General features: G+C 43.2%; 1 long non-coding RNA gene across 1 annotated transcript; it reads left to right on the forward strand.

Annotated features, from left to right (window-relative positions):
- Window positions 1-569: 569 nt before the first annotated feature.
- Window positions 570-13,878, forward strand: LOC144798347 (uncharacterized). Its single transcript, XR_013603509.1, has 3 exons — window positions 570-904; window positions 12,729-12,832; window positions 13,424-13,878. It is a non-coding gene; the product is annotated as an uncharacterized LOC144798347 (long non-coding RNA).
- Window positions 13,879-22,402: the final 8,524 nt, after the last annotated feature.

Below are 22,402 nucleotides of genomic sequence, written 5' to 3' on the forward strand. Positions count from 1 at the left end.
ACCAAATTCCATGCACAGCCTATTCTGGTGTGACTTTGAGGGTGCAAATTCAACATGGTCGTACAGGCAGCCACTTGATGACAAACTATCTAAATTCTTACCGACTGAGGCCTTGAGTAAACCTCTATCCTTAAGAATCTAACCACATTCACGGCATGGTCCTATTCTTCCAACAAGCAGCAGAACTACATTACCTGTACTTACCTTTATATAGTACTAATTGCAGATCTGTTGCCTCACAATTCTTGCACATTGTTTCTAAATTTATGTTCAAAGGTTTGTTCTGTTTACCTGCACTGACCACTTTTATCTACTTAATAAAGCTCGACGGAATCCTCTGTCTGTATTCAGCCTTGTATGTTCTTATCACATGTTTTCCAACCTGTTATGTTGTACATTTTAGCTTGCTTTGTTTGTAAAGGTTTTAATTAACTGTACAATAAAACAGACTACAACTATGGTGGTTCATATCCCAGTGTGGGTATGCAAGAACTTCCACCTGTCTGTATATAGAACAGATTTGCTATGTGTTGCTGAAATTGGTTTCCGTTTGTTCGTTTTCCAGCAGGGCTGCTCTATGATGAGGAGGAAGGCTCATTCCAGACACTCTTGGATCTTCTTCTGACCTATGTCCTGGCATCTCATTCACAGCTTCATTACCCAGGACTGCCAGCTACACATGTGACCTCTTGAGCGCACCCTCCAGAGGGTTATTTGACCACCAATCAACATCTCTGGGTCATAAAAGCTTCATGACTTGGATTTAAAGGGTCCCATAGTTTGATTCATCCTCTTTAACCATCCTTCATACTGCTAGTGCTACTTGAAGCAATAGAAGCTAAACCTACCCTTTCCCATAACACCATCCACACTGATTTCATCTAACATAGGATAGTGATCTGAGGTAAGGATGCTTCTGCAAGGTAAGACACCACACAAGTTCACTTTGGCTTCAATGGGTCCCCACCTCACAAATGTTTTTATTTTAGTACCTCTATAATGTTCCTCAACTGCCACAGAATTAATATTGTCCCATTTATTTTCATTTTGACTTTAATTGTAGCACCTGATGGATTCAGATTAATTTGTATACATCCACCACATTGCTTTTCTTATCCACTGTATTTACCTATCTTTTTATTAGCCTAGTTGTTTAGTTGTATTCTTTCTCCACCATTGGACTCCCAGCTGCAGCTCTGGCATATTTGGGTTTATATCAATAGAGATTTCTAAAGCCCTTGTACAACCCTAGGGGTCTCAGTACTCTCAACAGAGGCACCAGCATAGAGCAGTGGACCATTTTCAAAGAATGAGACTTGAGATTAATCTTAAAGATGATACAAAAGTAAATGGTTTTTAAGATTAATAAAGCTTGAGGTGCCACAGCAGAAAGTCAGGTCACAAGATTTTTAATAGTGGGGTTTGTAAAAAAGACCGAGAGATGAAGAAAGTAATGAAATTGTGGCGGGCATGATCTGGTCTAATAGTAGTAAAAGGAGGTGATTGAATGAGACATTGCTGTCCTATACACAACATTAAAAGGGTACTCTGTCTAGACCAATTAAGAACCATGGAATATGCCAAAGTGAGTGCAGATCCTTGTGAAACATCTGGGGTGACTAAAAGGGAGTCACCAAGTGATGAGAATCACTCTACATCCCATCTTTCAAGAAAAATAGTGCATCATTCCTGTACGGAGTCCTGTGACCCACAACATTTTAGACTACTTATCGGATTTTGTGGCTGCCTGGGTCAAATGCTGCTGAGCAATAGAGATGGATAGGGTAGTGACCCTGTCTGAAACTGCTGCCACATGGAGATTTTCTATGACCTTCAATCTAGTTTTTTCTGTAGTGGTGTGTGAAGGGAAAACAGGGTATCACCAAGAATTTGACTTTCTTCTGCAACGGTGGACAGTCATTTGCTGTATGGCTTTCCTGGAGTTTGATGGTAGAAGAGCAAGTGGTTCATGACTGGACCAGCCCTCTGGTTCATATTGGGTTTTGTGTGTATTTGATTCCAGAAATTTTGAGAGAGATCCTCTCACTTGACGTCCTCTTTTTCTCCAGCTACTGAGATGTGTCGGGCATTCAATTTTATTTGAGCTGCCCCGACTTTAGTATCACACTTATATTTCTTTAGATTCTGGCACGTTATCACATGATGTACTGGCCAGCTCTTTGGTTCTTCAGGTTCTCCTCTAGTGAGTAGACTTTGCTGCTTCGAATTTATAGTAATGGCTACCTGTATGAGTAAATGGGGAAACTCTTACAGTACCTGTTTGTAGATGGAGTTTGCAGTGCTTGTCCTTTTCCAGTATGTGAGGGAAGCTTGCTATGTCTGTGATGCTTTGTGCGAAAGAAGCTCACTACTTATGCGGTACCTATCTGTGGGGGAAGATTGTATTAGGTTGGTATTATTCACTCCTGCTGCATGTGTTGTACACGAATGAGTGAAACTTGCACTGTCTACACTGATTGGTACCAAACTGTTCCATTTTGTCATTCAGTGTTGAATCTCACGGTAACCAAATACATTAAATGTATTTGTAACAGAAGTTTACCATGCAGAAGTTTAATTTTAATGATTTTAACACTATCGCTGTTTCGAATGTTCCGCGCCAGTGAGGAACGTTCGAAGAAACGGGCGGGGCAGCGTCGTCCGTTCGCCGCACCAGCCAGGTAGTGCTCGCAATGGCCGACGGGAGCACTTTAGGGGTTAAGATAGTGTGCGCAAGCTTTTTGTTTTCGTCTAGAGCGCTAATGTATATTATGGGTATACATTCCTGACTACGTAGTCTCTCTCTCCTCTTCTTATAAGCCCAACTTCCAATTTTCCAATTCACCTTTTGAATCCCAGCTCATGTTCCACGTATCCTGCTCAAAACATCAATAAGCCTCTTTAACATTGAGATAAAAAAGCCATCTGCAGCTTTCAAATGCTGCCCCCTCCTTTCCAGCCTTGAAAAGAACTTCGGAAAAACTGTTTGGGTAAGGCATATTAAATCCAACCCCTTTCAAGTACCCTTTGGCCAATTTAACATTTTACCATCATTACTGCATCTGGCCAGGGTAGATTATTCCTTTATCTACAAGTGTAATGGAGCGTGGCTTGTACATTTTCTTTATTTGTCTCCATCCTTCATTGTGTTTCCAGCATGCTCTTTAGAAGATGGCTGTGGCCTTAACCCTTTGTTACCAAACCTATTTGGACCAGACGTTACCAAAATGTTTCCATGCCAACATGGCATCCAGCCTCTGCCATTCCCTGCGCCAATACCAGATAACGTTTATGTATGTGTGTGAGTGTATATATGTGTGTGTATGTATGTATATATGTATATATGTGTATATGTGTATATATATATATATATATATATATATATATATATATATATATATATATATATATATATTTGAGCACAGGTTTCTCACCGCCGTCGCTCCTCTTTCCACCCGGGTGCTTCAAGCCAGCGCTGGTGAAGACGCTAATAAACTCGAACGCAATCTTTCCTTCCTTCGTCAGAAAAACGGCAAGCACGCTGGAAATCCGGTATAAAGATTTTATTTCTGCAAAACCCCCCTCACCCCAGACAGACGCGTTTCGCTATGAAAAGCTTCGTCAGTGTCAATTAGTGTTCAAATTACAAAGCCATTTTAAAGCCCGCCAGCCTCTAGTGTTTGCATCAACATAGAAAATGGACAATACACGCAAAGAAACACGGCGGCCATATTTGAGTGTATCTATCACCACATATATCTATTGCTATTCAATGGCTAAGAATATAAAGTGCATAATAAAAATACAAAACATTAACATGCTAATAATCTCATATATGTACATACTTCATTTTTACGTTCATAGCATGAAATTTCATTTTTAGTAGTGACTTATTATGGCTTTCTTATCAACATGATTTTTGTTTTTGTGGGGTGAATCCCCCTAAGTCAACCACTACTGCTTTTTCTTTGTCTTTTTGCCCTGTATGGGCGGTGTTTACTATTTCTTCTATTTACAGTAAGCTGCAACATACTACTGGGCAACATTGCCTTGGGATCTATCCCATCTCTTTTCATGTTTCTGAAAGATACATTCAATAACAGTTTCTGACACATGTTATGTTTTATAGTTCTGACTTTCCCTGTTTTCATGAAAAGCAATAGATATATGTGGTGATAGATACAGTCAAATATGGCCACCGTGTTTCTTTGCGTGTATTGTCCATTTTCTATGTTGATGCAAACACTAGAGGCTGGCGGGCTTTAAAATGGCTTTGTAATTTGAACACTAACTGACACTGACGAAGCTTTTCATAGCGAAACGCGTCTGTCTGGGGTGAGGGGGGTTTTGCAGAAATAAAATCTTTATACCGGATTTCCAGCATGCTTGCCGTTTTTCTGACGAAGGAAGGTCAGATTGTGTTCGTATATGTATATATGTATATATATATATATATATATATGTGTGTGTGTATGTATATATATATATATATATATATATATATATATATATGTATATATATATATGTATGTGTGTATATATATATATATATATATATATATATATATATATATATATATATCCAAACACTTCAGATGAGCCCTCGATGGGAAACAGCAACAAGTCGGAAATTTGCATCCATTTCAATCAGGATCAGATGCAGCATGAGACGCACTCCGGCACAGGCATCTCTCCTGTTCCTTGCCAAACCGGTTTCGGGATCGTCCTCCCTTTGTCAATGGCAGCTGTTCACTCGAAGAACCTGGCGTGCACTTTCATACTTAAGAGCCTGCCCCAGTGGGCGTGTCCAAAAGGAATTGTGGTTCTTGTAGTGCTTAAGATAATTCCTCAGGTGAGTAGGTTCTGCGTGGCAACAAAGTTAATTATAAAAGTTTATAAAACCCCTGTGGGCTGATGCATTGTGGCGTTGGGCATCCTGCTGTGTTTTGTCATCTGGTCACAGGACTCCGACCTCACGAAGAGATGACACCGCTTTGGCGCCATCACGGGTCCGCCCTGGGGCGGCATACTTCATTCCCGGGGCTGGACTCAGGCCGCAAAACATCCAAACACTTCAGATGAGCCCTCGATGGGAAACAGCAACAAGTCGGAAATTTGCATCCATTTCAATCAGGATCAGATGCAGCATGAGACGCACTCGGGCACAGGCATCTCTCCTGTTCCTTGCCAAACCGGTTTCGGGATCGTCCTCCCTTTGTCAATGGCAGCTGTTCACTCGAAGAACCTGGCGTGCACTTTCATACTTAAGAGCCTGCCCCAGTGGGCGTGTCCAAAAGGAATTGTGGTTCTTGTAGTGCTTACGATAATTCCTCAGGTGAGTAGGTTCTGCGTGGCAGCAAAGTTAATTATTAAAAAAGGGAGGACGATCCCGAAACCGGTTTGGCAAGGAACAGGAGAGATGCCTGTGCCCGAGTGCGTCTCATGCTGCATCTGATCCTGATTGAAATGGATGCAAATTTCAGACTTGTTGCTGTTTCCCATCGAGGGCTCATCTGAAGTGTTTGGATATATAGATATATAATATATAATATATATATATATATATATATATATATATATATATACTTGAAGACTCAGTCCAAATGTCTGAGACCCCTGTAATAGGAGCGTTCCGAAGACCAGAAAAGAGGGTGACCCAGAAAGTGCAGGTGAGCAATTAGGTCTTTTATTCAAGAAAAGCGCACCCTGCCAGCATGATGTTTCGGCCTGCCCAGCGGCCTTGATCTCATGACGCCATGGAGGGAGGAATCTACTTTTAAAATGCAAGTGCAATACAGATAATGCATATGATTGGTTATCGCAACATCATGGCCACCCTCACTCAGATCAAAGAAGACATACACATCATCAAAGAACTACTCTCCACACACCCCCTACACCCCTCACCCACCCCCACCTCCCCTCCCAACTTGTCCCATACCCCTCCGGCTGACTCCGTCACTCAACAAGCCCTACAACGGGCGTCAATCCCTGGTCATAGGCGCAGTAACTGCCCTCGTCCCCCTCATCGCCCCTGCAACCCCTCACACAAATACACCTCCCCGCACAACTTGTCCCCCACCCTACCGATTAACTCTCTCACTCAACTCTCCCCCAACCTGACCTCAATCCCAGCTCGCAATCGCAACAGTCGCCCTCGTCGCACCCACAACTCAACTTCTGACCTCGACACACTCACCCTTCTCCGCTCCTATGACCCTGCCCCCCAAAATCACACAGCCCCCCAAAATCACACAACAACCCTACACCTCAACATTCCCACGATACACCCAAACCCCCTTAGACCCCCCACACTAAACAGCAGATTCTCCATCCCCAATAACCTTAGAAAAGTCACTCTCTCTAGAACCATCTACCACCCTCAATACACCCCGTCTCAAATGCACTCTCCTCAACTGCAGATCGGCCACGAAACACTCCGCCGCCATTGCTGATCTCCTCTTATCGCTGGACCTTGACCTAATCATCTTGACTGAAACGTGGCTAACTGAATCTTCGACACCTATAATGGACATTCTGGTTCCCCCCAACTACCACATTATCAGGCTCGACAGAGTAGGCAAAATAGGGGGTGGAATTGCGTGCATCTACAGGAACAACATCTCTGTTCAGAGAGTCAATTCCACCTCCCTTCCATCCCCAACATCCTGGGAATACATCTGCCTTGACATTATTAGTGAGGGCAAACCGATATGCTCGCTTCACAGCATTTACCACCCACCCAAGGACAACTTCACCTTTTCCCAACAAATCATGGATATGATCTCAATCAATTCCGGAAGGCAGCTCACCCAAATATATCTTGGTGACTTCAACCTCCACTGGAACGATCGTAATGACGCGGTGGTAAATAGTCTTAAAAACTTCCTCGATGCCCTTAACCTCACCCAAATATGCAACAGCCCGACCCACGAGAAAGGTTCTATCCTCGACCTGATCATCTCCAAAGAGGACTCTATCCAACTCGAGTCCATCCAACCCTGTGACTGGTCAGACCATCATATTGTCACATTCTTTATCAATGAAAGTTAAAGTTAACCTGGCTCAACTCTCCAAGCCCAAAGTCTAGAAAAGAGACTTGAAAAAACTCAAAGCAGGAAGTTTGCCCCCTAATAGTTGCAACCTCCTACTCCCACCGACAGGCGCTACGGACGTTCAAACCCTGACTGACCATTATCTCAACGCTATGACCTCAATAATTAATGAGGCTGCACCTATGCAGCTAAAAAGAGCTTCTACTAAAATCTCCAATCCATGGTACGACGGGAGTCTCAATGAGGATAGACGAGACATGCGACTGGCAGAGCGTACCTGGAGATCAGCTCCCTCTGCAATGCACCTAAAAGATCTGAAGAAAAAGAGAAACGCCTACTTCAGGAAAATAAAACGCTCAAAATCAGACTTCTTCAGCCTCCAGCTCGACCAAGCAAAAAACCGCCCGAGAAAACTGTTTGAGCTAATTAGAACACAATCCAAGGATCAACCCCAACCACTCAACACTGGGCGTGGAGCACCCTCCTGTGAAGACTTCGCTGCTTTCTTTATCCAAAAAACTGACAACATAAAGAGCGATCTCCTCATTGATGCAAGCCTCTACTCCAAACCCCAGTGCCTAGCACCCACTGAACCAAAAAACAATGCTACTGGGTCAACCTTTGGCACATACTCTGAAGAAGAAATTGGCAAACTGCTCAGCACCCTGAAACCATCCAATCACCTTACGGACCCCCTTCCTGCTAACGCAGTAAAAGACTTTCCCCTTTGCTGCTCCCTCTCTGGACTACAATTATCAACAGTTCTCTCCAACAAGGAAGCATACCTGATTCCCTCAAAGTTGGCCAGGTCACACCTCTTCTAAAGAAACCTACAGCCGACCCCTCTGATCTCAACAATTACAGTCCCATTACCAATATTCCCACTCTCGCCAAACTGCTGGAAAAATGTGCGCAACTACAATTGACTAAACACATTGAACAATTTGATCTCCTTAACCCTCACCAGTCAGGCTTCCGAGCAGGACACAGTACAGAAACTGCTATGACCCACATAATTGACGACGCACTTCAAATGCTAGACCAAAACGAGACCTGCCTCCTCATCCTCCTTGATCTCTCTTCAGCATTCGACACCGTTAAACATGAGAACTTACTAGAACTACTAAACGCTAGAATGGGTCTATCTGGAACTGTTCTAAAGTGGTTCACTTCCTTTCTTCACAACAGGTCGCAGAAATTCAAGAGCAACAACCTGATGTCCTCGCCAATACCCGTAACGCTAGGCGTCCCCCAAGGATCCTCTCTATCCCCAACTCTGTTCAACCTAGTCATGGAACCGCTCACCACCTTGCTACAAGCATCCAATGTACACTTTCACATGTACGGCGATGACACCCAACTTTATCTCAAATTACAGTCCCCCAAAGACATCTTGCTCCTGAACTCAACGATCAGATGCACCCAATCCTGGCTTGCCGATAATCATCTCAAACTCAATGCCCTGAAAACAGAGTTCCTTCTGATTTCACCTCCAGCGAAGATCTCCACCACTCAAACTTGGCTTAAACACCTAACCGCACTCAATGTCCAACCGACCATCGTGGACTCAGCAAAATCTTTAGGCATAACACTCGACACCAATCTCAACATGCAGCAACATATCAGCAAGGCAACAAAGGGAGCGAACTTCCAGATCAATACTCTGAGGAAACTTAAACCCTTCCTCCCAGCCAAAGACTTCCAAACCGCAGTACAAGCACTAGTCATCCCTCGAATTGAATACGGCAGCATCGCCCTCTGCGGACTCCCACTAACTACAACCGCACCGCTGAGAGCTTCTCTAAACGCTGCAGCGAGACTCATCACTGGGTCAAAAAAGCACTCCCATATTACCCCTGACTTGAAATCCCTGAACTGGCTGCCTTTTGAAGCCAGAATACACCTGAAAATCGCCTGCATGACCCACAAGGCGGTACACCTAAACTCACCCGGATACCTCGCTCAGAAACTGACAATCTCTGGCGGAGTTAGAAACACTAGAGGCACAAACAATCTTCTGCTGAAACCTCGAAGATTCCGGAAGGAAAAAACATATAAGCGCTCCTTCTCAGGAATGGCGCCTAGGATCTGGAACTCACTCCCGCCCGAAATCAGGCTTATCTCTTCCACTACACTCTTTAAAAATGAAGTAAAAGCTATCCTCATGGCAAAATACACTTGAGCTTTTATCTCAGACACTGTTAATACTCTGCATCGATTTGTACTAACCCTTTGATTATTTGTATTAGCTGTTTTATTACTCACATGACTGGCTTTGTAGCCACCCAGTTGTACTGTTTTGACCTATTGATTTATCTGTCTGACTATACTCCCTCATGTACTACTCTTTGTAAAGCGCTCTGATATCTGCGAAGATCTTGTCCGCGCTATATAAAACTTTCAAAAAATATAAAAATCGCGACACAAACCGCAATTGGCAATGAAGAAAGACTGTACATGAGGGATACATATACAAACATTGGAGCATGACACTGGTAAAGTGCAGCGTGCTACATTAAGGCTAGCTGACATTGTAACGCTAAAATCAGTATATACATTAATTCATTTTAGCAGCCAATATCTGTAAAGTAGCAATTATGACGATAGTGCAAATATTTATGTGCAAATACACAAAAAGTGCCGTTCATGATGATGTCATACCTCCTATTTATTAAGCAACAAGGAAAATGCCAGTGCTGAAAACATTTATTCTATGCAAATATTAATCAACCACAAACAGAAGATTAATTCCAGAGAGGGTATTGCTGTTTTAGTTGCAATTTTATTTTATACAAAAAATCACCAATTTTAATGCAAATTTTACTATACATCAGAGAAGAAAAAAGGAAGGGAATCCAAAATGGACGGACACAATATATTACATTCAAGTGAGAAAAATCACACATTCAAACATCCAATCATGTCACATTCACCACACATTCAGACGTGACTCTAGGCGGTGCTATTGTGCTGTGGGATACTGTAGAGTACACTAATGAGATAAGGAGGCAACTTGATGACACGAGCTGCTACCGAAAAATTGACAAAGATCCGACAAGCGATCTACAAGGCCAACTGTTTGCTATTATTCAGGATGGCTTCGATCAGGGCTTTGTTGGAAAAAAGGAATGCGAATACCTAAAAATCAAACACCCTAAGGTCCCACTGTTTTATGCACTACCTAAAGTGCATAAAAATCAAAGCAAACCACCAGGAAGACCCATCGTGGCAGGATGTGGCTCTCTCCTTGAACCAATCTCCAGGTATGTTGACTGTTTCCTCAAACAGTTTATGGACCAGGTGGTGTCGTACTTGCAGGACACCACAGATTTCATAAATAAACTGGAATCCTTAACATTCAGCGAGGGCACGGATTTGTTGGTCACTCTTGACGTAACAAGTCTATACACGCAAATCCCTCAAGATGAGGCTATAGCGGTGCTTTCCTTTTTTCTTGATTCCCGGCCAAGACCTACACAAGTCCCTACTAAGTTCTTGATCGATCTGGCTTCCTTTGCTTTAAGGAAGAATTATTTTTGCTTCAACAAGGATTTCTACTTTCAAGTAAAGGGAGTAGCGATGGGGTGTCCCTTTGCCCCAGAGCTAGCAGTGCTCTTCATGTCGATGTACGAGGACAGGTATATACACCAAAATAATCCCTTTGCTGAATACATCGGCAAGTGGTATCGTTTCATAGACGATGTTTTCATGGTATGGACCGGAGGAAGTAATAACTTAATCCTCTTTCACCAATGGCTCAACGCCAGAACACCAGACATTCAATTTAGCCTTTCCCATTCTGCATCCACAATCGCTTTCCTGGATGTTGAGGTGTTCCCCAAAGATGGCAAGTTGGCCACTACTCTGTTTGCAAAACCTACAGACCGCAATAAGGCGTTACCTTTTCAGAGCAACCACCCAAGATCTTTAAGAGAAAATCTACCTTACGGGCAGTTTCTGCGTGTACGCAGAAATTGGATAGATATCAATGATTTTTCCTTTCACGCGGAAAAACTGGTTTCCAAACTTTGCGACAGAGGGTACCCAAAACGATTGGTTAAGAACTGTATGAAAAGAGCCAGGTGGACCCCTCGTGAAACACTATTGGAACGCAAGGAGAAACCTGACCAGAAGCGCCAGGTATGTGTGACTACCTTTTGCCCTAATGCCAATCAACTGAAGCGCATTATCGGTCAAAACTGGCACTTGGTCAAGGGTTTGGATGCCACTTTGAAAGATCCACCTCTTTTTGCATTTAAGAAAGAGAATAGCGTTGCTAATCATCTGGTGCGGGCTGCCATGCCAACTAAAAGCCAACCATCTCTCCGCCAAATGATGGGGTTGGCACCCATAGTAGGCCACCATAAATGTGGCACCTGCCTATGTTGCGCCACCACTACACAGGGTTCAGTTTTTCAACATAGGGGAGTATCCTGGAAGCACGACGTTTTTAGCAATTGCAAGTCTAAATTCGTCGTGTACGGGATAAAATGCCCCTGTGATTGCCTGTACATCGGCAAAACAGAACAGGAGGTGCGTCAACGCATCTCACAGCATAAGTCGAGACTGAAGAGACAGGTTGAAAATGCTCCGCTGGTCAACCACTGGACCAGAATGCAACATGGACTCAATGAGTTCCAATGGACAGTGATTTCCAGGATCGAGAAAGACCCCCGAGGAGGTGATCTGAGTCTTCAGCTTTCCAAAAGGGAAGCAATGCTAATCGTAAAATTTGACACGGCCGTGTCAGGTCTTAATGAGCTCTCCGAAATCTTTAAACTTTAAAAAGTTTTAAACTTTAAAGTTTAAATTATGATCTGTAATTATACTGAATGTGGTAGACACCCTATCCTAGTACGAGTCTGTCCAGCTTGTATCTAAGCAAACCTGTGACTTCTGAGGCTAATTGTCGAGTCCACTGTATCTATGATACAGCGTTTTGAGCCAGCATTTAGGTGCACCTTAACCAAATGCTTTATCCTTGCTCGTGGATTTTCAATATATCACGTTGTGAGGTAGCATTGAGGTTTACTACAACTAAATGCCTCATTTGTTTTCCATTTTTTCCTTGCATGCTTTAAATAACTTTCCTCTTTTAATATTCAGGCTCATAGCAATTGGTGAAGCCTGCTCGCTGTAGAGAGTGTGTGTCTATGGAAATTGTCTCCGGTAACAAAAGGATCCACCCCCGAGCGGTGACTGTATGCTCGCTCCAGCTTGATGAGGTAGTGTCTACCTTCCCGCGGATAGTGTTCCACTACCGCGCATGCGCTGTTACCGAATATGCCGGGCTACCTTGTTCCTACAGGGTATAAAACGAGAACACTGCATCCATGCGGGCTAACACGCCTGCGCAAGTGATTAGCACTCGCTTGGACGCCGCTGTGACTCGTCGAATTCATTTGGATCCGGATTTAATCTCAAGTGGTAAGTGCCGTCGTTAGAACCTTTTAATGCCCTAATACTGGTTCTGGCCCTGGACCATGAATCACCTTCTGTTACTATTATTCTTTCCAGGACACGCTAAACATTATTTGTGTTCCTGACTCTACCACCAGCTAACTGATGCGACGGCACCTCTAATTACAGGTGACTGATGTCTAGTCCTGAACGACTACTAGACCCCGCATTTTAGTTCCTTTGGAATTAATAATGTTTTCCTTAACCTCCTAGGTCCGTGAGTTGGAGGATTAAGCATCTACGTCCCCCTATCTCTGCAAATTCCACGGGTCCTTAAGGCTGACGACATATGGTCCAGCTTTTCTCCTCACTAAAAGGTAACTGGTTTTCCCTTCCTCCCTCCCCCCCCTTTTTTATGTAAAGGGCTCTTTTTCGACAGTAATAAGCCTCATTCAGATGGTGGTCAATGTTGAGTTATGCTCATTTGAGTCCAGATTGTTTCTTCTGGAAACCCTTCCTGCCATGACCACTGGTGCTTTATGAATTCTCTAGCACGGTAAGTCAATGCAACCGTGATTTGCCAATTACTAGGTTTAATACACTCAGCGCCACCAATCCCTTAGACGCTGTTTCTTTAAATTCACAGGTGGTCCTTCATTAGAGAAGCCCCCCTGGCCCTTGGGTCCCATATAGGCCCTTGGACAGCACTATCTGTGGTAAGTGTACTAGGTCAGCCGGCACGGCCATGTATATAATCCAGTTTAGCTCAGTTCAGCTTTGTGGGACAATGGATCTATATTGTGTCTATGTCCTCTGCCAGTGTGGGCCACTAAGTTTTGAGACTCTGAGTATGCCTCTTATATAATAATACTAGGTATTTGTCATGTTTGTAAGTGTTCTACCCTGACTGCTATTATTTATGTTCACTAAATCCGGTATTTGTATGGTTTTTGTTTTTATCCTTGTAGCCGCCTGAGGCCCTGATGAGAATCTCCGCTGAATTAAAGGAGATTCGAAACGCGTAGGCCTAACATCTCCGTGGTCTGCTCTCCAGTATAGGAGTTGATTTGCTAACCCCTTACCATTTTCTAGTACATTAACCATGTGTTTCAAGTTAAAATGAATGTTTTGAAAAAGTAAATCTATAGGTCTTGTACTTCCTTTCAAAAATTGTGTTTCACCTGTTATTTAATTTCAGCAGACCGCTTTTCCTTCTTTTGTTTTTTTACTTAGAGTACTAGAGTCACGTCTGAATGTGTGGTGAATGTGACATGATTGGATGTTTGAATGTGTGATTTTTCTCACTTGAATGTAATATATTGTGTCCGTCCATTTTGGATTCCCTTCCTTTTTTCTTCTCTGATGTATAGTAAAATTTGCATTAAAATTGGTGATTTTTTGTATAAAATAAAATTGCAACTAAAACAGCAATACCCTCTCTGGAATTAATCTTCTGTTTGTGGTTGATCAATATTTGCATAGAATAAATGTTTTCAGCACTGGCATTTTCCTTGTTGCTTAATATATTGGCTCAGCCCTGCTGAATAGAGCCAGCCCTATTTTTGTTTCCACGTCATACCTCCTAAACAAATGGTCAGAATTGTAGTATAATACAGGAGTACATGAAAACAATGTTACATATTCAATAAGAAAACTGACAATCAATTTAGATTCATATGGCCAATTCCCGTGACTCCAGACCAAATTGATTTGTTGCCCTTCTGATATGATTTGTGCAAAATACACCAAGTACAAACACTGCCTGCCCAAGTGGGCCAATGAAAAGGTCCAATAAATAAGGTCTTTTGTGCCATCAACCATCATATGCAAAATTGTGTAAACTAGTGAATCTACGTGAATAGTGAAATTTAGAACATGTTTGATTAAAATATGTACAAATGACTGCAAAAACGGAACCAAAGTGAATATGCTTTTAGTCCTAACGGGGGAGACCACATTTCATACGTTGTGCTAGGACTATGGGTTCAAAGGCCCACCAGAAAGCAATACGCTAGAGACATGTGTAAAAGTCTTCAGTTGCGTTAAGGCCAAAGGGGGTCTTGCTATCTAATTCCAAGATGTACTTGGTTCCCAAGGCTCGCAAAATAGCCTCCCTGTTACGACCCCTTCTCAAGGGGGCAACCGCATCTATCACGAAATACTGCAATAGCTCGCTTGTTGCCATGATGTTCTTTAAAGTGCCGAGCGACTGGGTACGCGGCATCGTTGGTATTGATGGCCCTGATGTGCTGGAGTATCCGTTTGTGGACCTGCAACTTGGTACTCCCAACATATTGCAGGCCACACTGACACTCCAGCACATAGACAGTGTACTCAGTCTTGCAGGTACGTTGTTTGGCAATAGTTCGAGGAATGTCAGAAAAGGGTATGGCAAACTCCGTCTTACTGACCCCATGTTTTGCAACTGGCACACTTTCTGAAGCCCTTGCTGGCATGCAACCAAGTGTTGGGAGTGACAACTAAAGGACTGGATTTAACCAGAGCATCGCTCATAGAGCGTGCCTTCCTGAAAGTTATCGCTGGTCTGGGTGTCATGTACTCACCAATTACTGGATCATTACGCACAAGGCTCCAATGCCTGTTGACAATTTTGCGGAGTGCCCTGTGCTGTTTTTTATATGTCTAGATTAATCTGGTGGGCTGTTTAGATTCTACAGGGCTTGCCTTCTGACATTTCTTATGGATAAGGGCTTCATTTCTTGAAAACACATTGGCTTTCCTGACCGCGTTGTCTAGATCAGTCTCCTTATAGCCTCTGGCCAAAAATCTAGCTTTACTTGCCTCTTGTGCATGGTGGCATTGATGATCTGTGCTGCAAATACGTCTGATATGCAGCATTTCCCTGTAGGGAATACTGCGTATCAAATGTGCAGGATGGTGGCTAGTAGCTTGCAGCACTGTGTTGCCCGCCGTAGGCTTCCTATATAGCTTGGTTTCTAACTTGCCATTGACTATCTCAATCTCAACATCAAAAAAATAGGCTTTACTTTGACTGATGCTGGACGTAAATGATAAATTGAAGGCATTGGAATTGGTCAGTTCTACAAATGCAACAGCCTGCGTGTACGAGCCACGCCATATTAAAAATATATAATCGATATATCTATACCAATGCACAATATGTTCAATACAGATATCATGGTGATTGCCATGGAGGACCTGCCTCTCCCAGTAGCCCATGTGATGACAGGCATAACTGGGAGAAAAACAGGCCCCCCTGGCAACACCCCTAATCTGCTGAAAATGTTGATTATTGAACATAAAGTAGTTGTTATTTAAGCAATAGGTAATCATGGCTAATAACATTTTGTTATGTTCTGACATCTGTATAGGCCTGTTGCCTAGATAGTATTGGACTGCCCTGACACCATCATGGTGGTGGATGCTAGTGTAAAGGGATGATACATCCAAGATTATGAGCCAATTGTCAGGGTCCAAGGTAACACCATTAATTTTCCTTGGGAAATCACCAGAGTCCTGTATGAAAGAAGGCAGACTACATACAAATTCCTGCAAAAATTAATCCGTATACACAGTGGTGTTCTCCAACAAACCATTGCGGGCAGAAATAATAGGTCTGCCTGGTGGTCTCTCGGCGTCCTTGTGTACCTTGGGAATAAGGTAAAGAACCGGGGTAACAGGATGATCGTTTTTTTAAAAACTTGAATTCGTCCAAGCTTAAAAGCCCCGAACATCGCCAGCCCATCAAAAGAGAATAGAATTCTGACTGTGCCTTCCTCATCATGGTAATTACTTATTTTGGGGAACGAAGGTCCTTAGCCTAACAATAAATAATGAAAGCATTTCAACATAGACTACAATCTGAACTATGAATAGTCTTCCAATGCCCAGCCGGACAGAGGAACATTTATTCAAACAGATGCCAAAGAAATAAACCAAAAAATGAAAAACAAAAGGATGAAACTCTGGCACAATCCTGTACCAAGAGTAAAGGAAAAAAGAAAAGAAATGAGAGGAGGGCAAAATAGCAGGCAAAAATGTTAGAGCGAATGGTGGCTTACAATACAATTCAGGTTTCAGTAAGCTCTAGCCAACAGTAGCCACAATACAATTTACACAATGGATTAATCGTGGTACTGTTTTGAAAGTCGATGTTTCGTGGTACGTGATTAAATCACCTTAAGGGTGGTTGGGCATGGTCTCGATGGACGCAGTCCTGTGCAGTGTACCCAGTCTGTCACTTTGTTTCAGGAATCGTGCCGCATTTGGGCAGCAAGCAATGGCTGAGATATCCAATGGAGCTTAATGAAGTTTAGTGTGTGCGGCATGTGGTCCTTCGTTCCATATGGCGTGATAGCTGGAACCAACCGACTGGGCACACGGCACAGGACTGCGTCCATCGAGATAATGCCCAACCAACCAACCCTTAAGGTGATTTAATCACGTACCACGCAACCGGATCTGGGCTTACTACAAGCCCTCACATAAGGCGTGTAAATCAATACCAGGCAATTGTAATTCTTAGTTCTGAAGATGATCCCATGTATTACAAGCTAGGGATCGAAACGTCGGCTTTCAAAACAGTACCACGATTAATCCATTGTGTAAATTGTATTGTGGCTACTGTTGGCTAGAGCTTACTGAAACCTGAATTGTATTGTAAGCCACCATTCGCTCTAACGTTTTTGCCTGCTATTTTGCCCTCCTCATTTCTTTTCCTTTTTCCTTTACTCTTGGTACAGGATTGTGCCCGCGTTTCATCCTTTTGTTTTTCATTTTTTGGTTTATTTCTTTGGCATCTGTTTGAATAAATGTTCCTCTGTCCTGCTGGGCATTGGAAGACTATGCATAGTTCTGAATGTAGTCTATGTTGAAATGCTTTCATTATTTATTGTTAGGCTAAGGACCTTTGTTCTTCAAAATAAGTAACTACCCGAGGTCCGCAGCTACCTAAACGGGTTCCCTTGTTAACTATATTGTGTTCCTCATCATGGTAGAATCACAACGTTTGTAGCACATTGGGCCATTCAATTGGACAAGTGCTTCTTCCATATATAATGTTCGAGGCCACAAAACGACGTTACCACCTTTGTCTGACTGTTGGACTATGATGTTACTGTCCCCTTGTATTTTTTCACCAAGCTAACCTACTTGTTGTTTTGTATGAGATATTGACGTTTATTTTTCAATGTCGTGACGTGCAAAGCTTTAATTTCCTTGGCAGTCAACTCATGGAAAATGTCAATATTATCATGCAGCATCAGTGGCGTAAATGTACACCGAGGTTTAAAATTGGTGATACCAGCAGTGTTCAGAAGCAGTGGTTCCTCTGTGGTTTGTGAAATTGACTGTTCAACTTGCAATGCCTCCAAATTTTGCATCAGCCGCAAGTCATGGACACTGAGACCAGGCGTTACACTTGTTACTGGAGGTCTAGCAGAGAACAGCTGGAATTTGTTACAAAGGAAATGTTTCTGCAACTTGAGTTTTCGTGTATATTTGAAAAGGTCCATTCTAGTCCTTGCATAATCAAAGTTGCTCGCTGGACTGAATGCTAAGCCCAGCAATAGAGTTTGAAGGTCCGATTAGGTGAGGACGACATTGGTAAGATTTATTACTCCGGGCTCATTGGTAGCATGCAAAGATGTGTCTACTGCTTGTTGTTCCATCTCCTGGAGAAGTTTTTCTTCTTTGGTTTTGCGCCTTGCGCAAGCTTGTCTTCGCCTGCGCCCCTTGATGTTGCTTTTGTGTTTTGTTGCTTTGGTTTCCTGGGGCGCAATGTTTCGCGCCTGTCCTGGCGCAGGCCATCCACCTCCTGTGCCTGCGAGAACTGGGTAAACACCAAACGGGGGTCACCCCTGGTTGCCTCCGTGTCAGACCCACTTTCAAGCAGAGAACTTAGGTCAGAGGCCGAAGACCCCAGGAGTGGAGCAGCAGTAGAACTTGGGGTGGCCTGGATGGAAGAGGGAGCATGAGAGGTAGTGGTAGCTTTAGAGGTAGTAGCAGCTATAATGGCGTCAAGCTTCCTGGCAAATGTAAATATTCGCCCTTCCTGATAGTCTATTTTGTCGCGTTGTAACTTAAACGCCTTCCTCTTTTTGATAATCTCCTCTTCTTTACGAAGTCTGACCAGCATTTCATCTTTTAATTTGGTGCATTCCATAGCTGCCTCAGCATCCAAGGTGTCAATTTCACCATTTATGCCCTTAATTTGAACCTGGAGTGCGGCACAATCACTTTCAGCATATTTAACTAGAATGGTAACTAGTCGACGTGACGACTCTAGGTTACATTCTTCCCAATCCTTGAGCCTGTTGGGGTCTGGGAGCTCGTAACTGGGGGCAAGCATAATCCTTAAACCCCTAGGAATGCGTCCCACCTCCAAATACCTGCTAAGTTATCGGTGTTCCCACCACTTAGCTTGTTCCCTTTTCATTAGTCTTTCCAGTTTTTTGAATTTGTCCCGAATGCTAGAACCCCCCTCACTGCGTGGTTCCGCTGTTGCAGTCATATGTGACCCCCAGCCGGGGAGTCATCAAACAGATGGAGGGCTGCTTCCTCTCTCCCGCTCATATTTTCTTTTTAAATGTCTGTTTCTTAAAAACCATACATGATAAAATAGATACAAACATCACTAAACCCGAGCTGTAACTAATCACCAGGTGACACTCATTCCTCCCCAAATACGGTGTTCTAGAGGGCACTATTCAAGTCATTCTGCATTTGTCTTCATGCCTTTTATGCAACTAGTGTGTTCTTAGGAAATGTGTTCCATAAAGTGGAATTCTAGAGTCTGCATGTATACATAATAGGTGAAGACAACCCATGGTTAAGTGGTAATCACACCCCCTTTGATTCTCAGACGTCTACTCACTGAAAGACTTTAATCCAAAAATGGAATGATTAAACTGCTTGTTTCATATGTAGTTTTCCTTCTTCAACTTGCTGTAAAAGAAATGATATACATGTGTAATATATATATATATATATATATATATATATATATATATATATTTCCTTAATGTTAATGCTCATACTGGATTGTATATCTCAAAGACTGCTGGACCATACACACATCTTGTCTTAAAATATGTGCCTCAATGTACCAAGCTTGATCTAGTTTGTTTTTTCCATTTATATTGTCTAGTAAAGGGATGACCACTTGTCAATATTCATAGTTTCAGCACATGGCTATGTCCAATTCTGATTCTACAGCAGAGGTCTTCAAACATTTCGATGCCGAGACACCCCCCCCCCCTGTCAACATTTTGAGGTGTAAGGACCCCCTCCTGACAAAAATTTCTAAACCTGTAGGCAGGGCTACTGGACTTATAAGGCAGGTGAGGACCAAACTAGGCGACAGGCTTGACTAAATTGAGTGGGAAGAAAATGTAAATTGTTATGAGATGCAGCGTGTTTTGGGATAGCATTACTTCATTATTTAGAAACACATTTTTTACACAGAGTAACACTGAGGAAAGATTTCAACGAATCAGTACCAGTTTATAACCAAAACACAGCAATTCACATCAGAAAGATTTCTAGTCCACCTTTGTGAAGGGCCTTCCACTCCACAGGAATACGTGCTGCCACATTAAAAGCTCACCTGTCCCTGGCCGGGAGATGCGGGGTCCCTTAAAACGCTGGCGGTTTTGTGCAGAGTTAAGCAGTTTACCCATGCAGCTTTCCTCCTCCCCCCCCTCCCCCCTCCCTTTCATCCCTGTCTCCTCTCCCAACCCCTGGATCCCACTCTTACTTTGCAGGCCATTTTCTTTCACCCCTTTTTACAACTGCTAAACTCTCCCCATTCAACATCTCACTTCACCTTTAATCACCTCTTGCCATTCTGTCTTTTCACTGCCCTCATCTCTAACACTCTCACATTTATCTCATGGCCTCTCTGACCCGTCACCTCCCGTGCCCCTCAGCACTTCTCATTCACCTCGTCTCTCCATTAAAATTTTTGTCTATTTGTATCTTACACCTGTCCAGTCCCCCTCTTCATCTTTCACATCACCCCCTTTGTTCTAATAGAAGCCCTCACCTTTGGCTCACACTCACTTCTTGCGTGTCCACACTTCTCTTCAACAATTCACATTTCTCCTCATTCCTGACCTCTTCAATCAAATACTCACTCCCTTGCTGTCCTCTCTCATCCTCTCATCTCTCCTCACCAAGCATACGGGCCGTACCTGTATGCTCCTCTCGGCCTGTGCCACTCTGCTTATTGTTCCCTAATTCAAGAAAGCATGAGTTGTCTGTCTCGCTGTTTTGGTGCAGGCCGTGCAGTTATGGAACTTGCACCCTCCTTTGCTTTACTCCACCAGTGGAGAGGTGTGGTGCAGCGGCCAGTGCAGCTGACTCCGGAGCAGAGGGTTCAAGGTTCGATCCCTGGCTCGGGCGGCAGCTCAGCATCTTGTGACTCTGGGCAATAGCTCACTTAATTTCCACAACCGCCCCCAGCGCCTTGAGACCCGTAAGGGTGAGTAGTTTGTGGTTTAAAAATATGGAATTTATTTTTACACCAATAATCTATTATCCTTTAGGAAGATATATAAACCTTTCTCGTGCTCTGTAGGTTACCCCATTTGGCTGGTTCTCCTTCTGTGTTACTCATTTGCCTTCAGGCCGCAGATGGTTATTAGCCCCAGGACATCTTTTGCTAACGGTACAGCACTACAAATGTAAATATTAATCGTCAGAAGCAGTGCAGCCACTAGACCAGAACTTCGGGGGGGGGGGGGCGTGGGACGGGGCTAACACTCGCAGCCAGGGCTGTCCCTAACACTGGTTGCACATGGTGCAACAGTTTTTTTTGGTGCCCCACCCCCGTTACCATTTGTCTCCATGAATTCCCTCACTACCACTCACCAACAATGCACTTCATCTCTCTAACACCTTGCTGACAAACATTTCATTTTTTTATAGCGCTACTCATAGTTTACTCACCATCATTTCTGTGATCTGCATGGTACATATTCTTTGTAGCAGGCACATTAACCCTCCGCACTGTGTGGGTGACAAGAGTGCACGGTGAGCGATGCAACAGTGTGAGAGGAGTGACTGCAGGGTGAGTGAGGTGGGCGTACGAATTTGGGTGCAGATGCAAGTGCAGAATGGGACGTATTAATATACGATTACTGATGGGCTTGTTTGAGTGAGTTGAATATTGAGCAGTGAGGGGGACAGGTGAGTGAAGTGTCACATGAGTGCAGGAGGAGTAGTGTGCTTGTGTGACTGCAGGGTGAGGCATAGGGTGAACAGTACAATTGCATTGTGAGTGCAGAGTGATCACTGAGTGCAGGGTGAATGGTGTGAGTGTATGATCAGTGTGAGTGCAGGGTGATCTGTGTGAGTGCAGGGTGAGCGTGAAAGTGAAGGGCGAGAATGAGGATTGAGTTGTCTGAATGCAGGGTGCATTCCCAGACACTTGAAGTAACTCAGTATTTTATTGACTGCGGAGTAGGGCAATACTTACATTATTTTTAGTGTTGCTAGATTCTTAGCGGAAGCATTTAGAATCAGGAACAAACGAGTACCACTGAACGTTCTACTTTAATCATGGTATTGTTTTAATTGATTTTTAATTATGTATATATGATGCACAATAGGCTAACCAGGCCTCAGCACTGATTTTATACATAAATAAACTGTCGATTTTAATTCTGTGTGTATTGTTGTCCGCCTTTTATGATTTTTTAAAAATCAAATAAAGTGTACTTTGACTGACTGCGGGGTAGGGTTTAAGATTCAAATTAAACTATTGCTATTATGGCATTAATCGGGGATAGAGGGTGGCGGAAATAAATGATGTGCTGATCTTGCAACAAACTTCCAGTCCTATGGTTAGAGATGCCAGCAGATTATTTTGATGGCCCAATCGGTACAAAAATAAGCAGTCACCTAAAGCTGTATTTTAAGCACTTATCTGTGCATACTTCGAACAGCAAATATAAATAGAAAGC

Source organism: Lissotriton helveticus, chromosome 12 (assembly GCF_964261635.1).
Source record: "Lissotriton helveticus chromosome 12, aLisHel1.1, whole genome shotgun sequence".
NCBI lineage: Eukaryota > Metazoa > Chordata > Amphibia > Caudata > Salamandridae > Lissotriton > Lissotriton helveticus.